Source organism: Lytechinus variegatus, chromosome 18 (assembly GCF_018143015.1).
Source record: "Lytechinus variegatus isolate NC3 chromosome 18, Lvar_3.0, whole genome shotgun sequence".
NCBI lineage: Eukaryota > Metazoa > Echinodermata > Echinoidea > Temnopleuroida > Toxopneustidae > Lytechinus > Lytechinus variegatus.
This window is the reverse complement of record NC_054757.1, coordinates 3,473,555-3,480,081: the sequence shown is the minus strand read 5'-3', so window position 1 is coordinate 3,480,081 and position 6,527 is coordinate 3,473,555.

The window sequence follows — 6,527 nt, the reverse complement described above, 5'->3', positions numbered from 1 at the left end:
TTCCACGATATGTTTCTTCAAAATAACAGTTATCATACATATCCTACCAGACATGGCGATCACTTTCATCTACCAATGCTAAGAACTATTTTTGCTCAAAGTACTTTCATTTTTACAGCCCCAAAATTTTGGAACTCTCTCCACAATGATATTCAACAGGCCCCCTCCATTAACTCCTTTAAGAGAAAATTAAAAGTATTTTTGTTAGTATCCTACAAACGAAGTTGATTTGTTTGTAGGTCCTGATTGTCTTGTATCCATCTTGTATTTAACACTAAATTTTCCTTTATCACCCGGGTATCAATCCCAAATCTGTGTTTTCATGCTAGCGCTCTCGTTGATCCATGTTCAAATTTTGTTCTCCCCCTCTCTCTCTCTCCCTCTCCTCTATCGGTCAGCCTAATTCTTTTTTCTCTCTCTCTCTCCTCCATCCTCTAATATGTCACTATATTGTTTTCTTTGTTCGCGTGTCTGTATGTGTGTGTGTCTTTGATAATACATGTCCCATATTTTTGTCACCTTATTTCCATTTTTGCTATCATTTCCTTTCTTACTCTAAAATAGTTTTTCCTATTATATTTATCACATTTTACTTTCCCATTTTTATGATATTGTATATTCGTTCAGCCGAATGAATTTCCATATTTACTTAATTTTTATTGCTTTGTCTTGTCTTAATTGCTTTATATAAATTATTTATTCAACTAGCTATAGGGGATCCACGCTCTACAAGCAATGCTTTTTAGTGGATCCCCTCATTTCCATATACGCTCATACAAGCGTTTGTTATATAATTATGCTAAGTTAAAAATTCTTTTGTATTCGTACTTTGATTTGTATTTGCATTCGATTTATATTTGTTTTGGAAATGAAATAAATTTCTTGAATCTTGAATCTTGAATACAGTTCTGTTGGCAAGGTAATGGAAAGCCATTGGAGTGCAGAATCATCAATTCCAAAACAGACTGTCAGTCTTACAAAAAGAATGTTCAGTGGTATCAAAACCGGTTGTCAAGTTAAAAATAACTTAGGCAACTGTTTTCCTCATAGAAAGAGACATCCTGGCTCTACAATCGAACAAAATTCTCGACCTAGACTTTGATGGTGATATATCAGACTCGCATGCCTATCAGAGCTTTATAAGCTATTGGATGCTGTTGAGTTTAATACCGATCAAAAGAAATTGATTAATAATCACCTACAGGAACGCCAAACATGTCAGGTACCCACCATCCTCTGAAAGATATCTTCGTTATCAATTAGAAATAGTCTATCTTATGAAGATATGAAGATGTTTGAATATTGGAAGTTTGATAAATTGCCAAAGGGACATTACACGATTCACTGCGGTATTAAAAAGGTGCACTCAGAGCATTTTAACACCTGAAACAAGATCTGGTCAGACAGCAGATTCTCTCTCAAGACAAAAGTTTATGTTTCTCTATAGATCAGTGACATGAGAATCGGACATATCTCAAGAACACAAACACGATGCCTGCAATACGAACTGCCTCCGCAGAATACTTGCACCAAATTGGTTTGATTTCAACAATTTTATTAGAGATGAATTTTATAATACGAGGCTGCCCTATCAATGAAATATGGAACAACAAGTCGAGCTGACATTGATCACTCAACACCACGAAGGTAAAGGTGTATATCAAGCTGAATGCCTCTAAGTTGGATGAAGCGACAAACCTTGATAGGACAGGTGCAGTACTGCATTGGAAAAGATATATTATAGAGATGCAAAATCTGTTAATGAAGTCCAATACCGAGTTCCTACGGGACTTACCACAAACAGAAACAGAAACATCTCATTTCTGTTTTCACTTCATTTTGCTAAACAAAAACACATTAAATATATATACATGTATGTGTGATCAGATTCTGTCGGTAGGGGAACATAACTACTCCAAAGGATATTAAATGCAACTGATTGACTGTTAGGAGTTGAGAATTACAGTACTGTTATGATCCAAATTTAATAATTCATCATCTGAAATTGTAAATATGAATAAATTGATTGATATCATAATTCAAGATACCATTTTATAAAAAAAATTTATGCAATTAATAGTGACACTCGCTCGAATACTGATCGGTTCCTGAAATTCGTTGGATCGCCACCAGTGTGCGTTAAAACGGGAAGGCACTCCCTGCAGGAATCTTACCTTTGTATACAGATGTGGGAGTGGGTGCATCTGTTTATGCCCATGGATATATACGAATAAAAAATGTAAAAAAGTGATTACATAATTAAATCATTGAAGCTGATTATTTTCTTCCAGTGATAATCAATACCTTGACAGATCCCATAACAAACATGTACAAAAAAGTACAAAATACAAAGAAATACATGAGAAATTAAAAAAATACATTATTATTCACTGTGATATTATATTTCAAGGGTCATACAATTATTTGTAATGATGCAAATACTATTTGTACCAAAAATATAAACATTTGAGCTGAAATTATCAAATTATAGCATAATGATCCAAAATATGCATAAATTTGCATAATTTATTAGCCACAAGCAAAAATAATAAATTTTCCAGAAAGGTTCATGTATGGTTGCAGGATTTTGCAGTATTTATGTCTGTGAAAGCAAATATAATTAAAGAACATTTTCAAAATAATATTCTGAATTGTCAATTTGGCAGCCATTTTGTTTATGCAAATTAGGTGGTCAAAACATGAGAAATTAGCTTGGGAACCGATCTTATCAGATTCAGCATATTTGAATTGTGTGAAATAGTCCAGTTTCCAAATTTTACCCCAAAATGCTTCTTAAAGTTTATATAGGCCTCTTTTCCCAGAATTGGTCTAGTCTAATGACCGATAGCCTGAACTGTACTATAAAGAAAAATGCGGACCAGTTACTGGATGGTGTATGCATTTTTAACCGTATGAATTGCATCAAAAGACTCGTTAAACAATGAATCAAAAATATATCTCGTATATACATTTTCTGAACTGACTGATAAGCTTAATTGAACTATTCAGTTCCCTCTCTATTTTGTTCATACTTTGAAACATTGAAACATGGGGGGGGGGGTATTAAAGTTGTATGCACCCCTAATGTCCACGGTTGGCAGTAAATAGCCAACACACACAGCACACACACACACACACAGTCATGTGACCCTTGCATGCGAAGTGCATCTTTTCAGAAGTAAGTGTCCCCGCTTTCCTACGTTATGACAGAGGAAAATGGTTACACTTCGTAATTCCGAAACACGAAAATTGCTTATTCCTCGATGTCCGTTAATCTGAAAACGTAAAAGGGTGCGTTAATCCGAATATTTGTGGCGTTGTTCCGAAGGTTCGTTAGTCCGACAACGAAATAAAGTTCTTAATCACTTCGTTTTCGGACTAACGAACCTTCGGAATTACGAATCTCATTTCGTTTTCGGATTAACGAACCTTCGGAATAACGAACCTTCGTAAAATCCGAACCTTCGGAATAACGAAGCTTCGGAATTACGAATGTATGAAGTTTTTTTTTACCGTCCACGGTTGACGCTACAAACATGTAAGCGTGTGTGTGTTGGATAAATAATGCTAATTGAAAATTGATGTTATCATAACCTCTCTTAAATGTTTTTTTTCCTTTCTTTTCATTCGCTTCTTTTTCTGAGAGGAGGGCTGGTGTCTGAGAACTTTTTTGAGGTGAGGGTATCAGATTTTAATGATTGGGGACACTTGATTTCCCATCATCACTTCGTTCTCTCGACCTGCCCGTAAGCTTGAAAAAAAAACTTAAGTCTGGTTTACTTCAGTCATTCATTTCAAGCTCGGCGTGCTTATTTCTCTTCTGCAGCTCTCTACATCATCCCCGTTGTCATGCTATTCAATTTGCTATCATTTTCTTATCAAATTATGTTTCATCGTGTTGATGGAGAGTCCTCAATTACGTCTATAACTGGAAGAGCAGTGGTGTAGTGGTTCCAACTCTCGCTTTCAGGGTCGTGGGTTCGAATCTCAACTCAGCTTAGCGTCATTGGGCAAAGCGTCAATGCACACTTTGCCACCCTCAACCCTTTAGGTTAACAACTCAAATGAAATATCTAGGTAGTAAATATACCACTGCAGTCATCAAAATGTCAACTAGATTCTACATAGTAGAGAAACAATTATTTTCAAGTGAATTTGCAATCAGCTCACCTTCTTCGTCACTCTATCAGAAACATCATTTAGATTACTGCCATCTTGCGTCCAAACAATATAGTTTGTGCATAGGGAGCTCGGGGAAATACATGAAAGAGAAGGAATGGCAAAATCGCAAAAGACAGAGAGAGATAAATGAATAGGGAAAATAAGGGAAAGGGGAAGGGAAAAAAGAGGGAGTCAATGCGAGGAAGAAAATGTGCGAAAGAGAAAGAAAGATGGAAGGAAGGAAGAGGAGAAACGGAAGGCATTGGGTAATAAGGCTATCAACCCTGAGAAGAGAAGGAATTCATGGGAGAATGACTGAATGAAGGAAAGGGAGAGGGGAAATAAAAGGAAGGGGAAAGAAAGGGAAGGATAGGAAGTGGAGTGGAGGAATGCACCAGGCAAAGGTAAATCAAATAAAAAAGAAAGAATTTGATAAAAGAAAGATGGCACAAAAAAGTATCAAATACTATTTTTCACAAAATTGTGAATATAGGCCAATGTAAAAAAAAATCAATCAAATCTCGTGAATCTGGTAAAAAAAAAACTTCAAATGGATGTAAAAAGATGCAGGTGGATCCTAGGGACAAGGCAGCAGCCCCCCCCCAGTGCGGATTATAGGGTTCATTTTAGAAACCATACAGACGGTCTCTCTTTTTTCTTTTCTTTTCCTTTTTTTTACAAACACCCTGAAAATTAATGATATTTATCTATTACATCTTGAGATACTGATGTGCCAGGATATAAACCACGAATTACCCTTCGTTTTTAACAATATTATATTTCGAGCAAATTGTGAAACTCACCATCATACCCATGCAACCAAACAAACTATCACCTGCGTTATTGCAAAGGACTCGTACCCGCAGCGGCACTTTCACAGAAGACTTTCATATTCACTGCCCCAATGAATTTTTTAATTTCTTAGACTATAATAGAGAGCTTACATGTCAAGTCCACCTCAGAAAAATGATGATTTGAATCAATAGAAAAAAATCAGATAAGCACAATGCTGAAAATTTCATCAAAATCGGATGTAAAATAAGAAAGTTATGACGTTTCAAAGTTTCGCTTATTTTTAACAATGTAGTTATATGAACGAGTCAGTTACATCCTAAAGAGAGAGTCGATGATGTCACTCACTCACTATTTCTTTTGTATGTTATTGTTTGAATTATACAATATTTCAATTTTTACGAATTTGACGATTATGACCTCGTTGCCTGAAGCACAATATGTTAAAATAATGGAATTCCAAGTGTTTCAGGGAGGAATGACACTTCATTTCACATGACAATGATGAGAAAATAAAAATGTTTCATATTTCATATAATAAAATACAAAAGAAATAGTGAGTGGATGATGTCATCAGTTCCTCATTTGCATACCGACCGAGATGTGCATAACTGTTTTGTGAAATGAAGCGAAACTTTAAAATGCCATAACTTTCTTGTCTTACATCCGATTTTGATGAAATTTTCGGTGTTATGCTTGTTGAATTTTTCTCCTTTTATTCAAATCAAGTTTTTATTGAGGTGGACATGTCCTTTAAGCTTAAGTACATTCAAACTTAAAACAAAGAAACAACAACTTGTTGCCTCCTATTCCCAACAAACCTCGAATAATTTCAAAATCACACAGATCCCACCCACCCAGGGGCCGCGGAACCGGGGAGGGGGCTGCGGGCCTTCAGCCCCGCACTATTTATTCCCCAAACCGTGTACAAAAACGTAAAAATTGATTGTGATTTTTTTGCATGGTCAGACCCCCCTTTCTAAAATCGTTCCGCGGCCCCTGCCACCTCTGCATGACCCCCCCTTCTTTTTCTCCTTTCGTTCTTATTAACTTCCCCTTTCCCCATTAATATTCTGTTGTATCGTATTCTTTGGTGCATCCCCACCCCCATTCATCTCGTTCAGTCATTTTTTGGTAATGACTACATCATTGAAATCAAAATAATCTCTGCTTACACCCCTAATCTCTGTTTTACATTCCTATGATATCTGCCTTCTGCTCAAGAGATCAGCGTCATATACAAGATCGCTTCTTAGCTGGTCTCTCTCTCTTTTTTTTCATAGTACAGCCTTACAGCCTATTGTCCTTTCGTCAAGATTAGGCCTATTTTGGAGGTATTTTTTCTTTTTTTATAGATTTTGACTTGTGAAAATTTCGAGTTGCAAAGGGGGTAATGATAGATAGCTTTGTTTGCGTGTATTGGTATTGGTGGTGATTTTTTTGTACCTGATTGCTAAGAAAGCATGAATGCTTGTTAGCAAGCAACCAGAGGACCGACGGCTTAAGGTCCTCTCCGAAGGACCTGGTACTGAGGATTAATGCCTTACCAAAGGGCACTAGCGCACCAAGTGGGA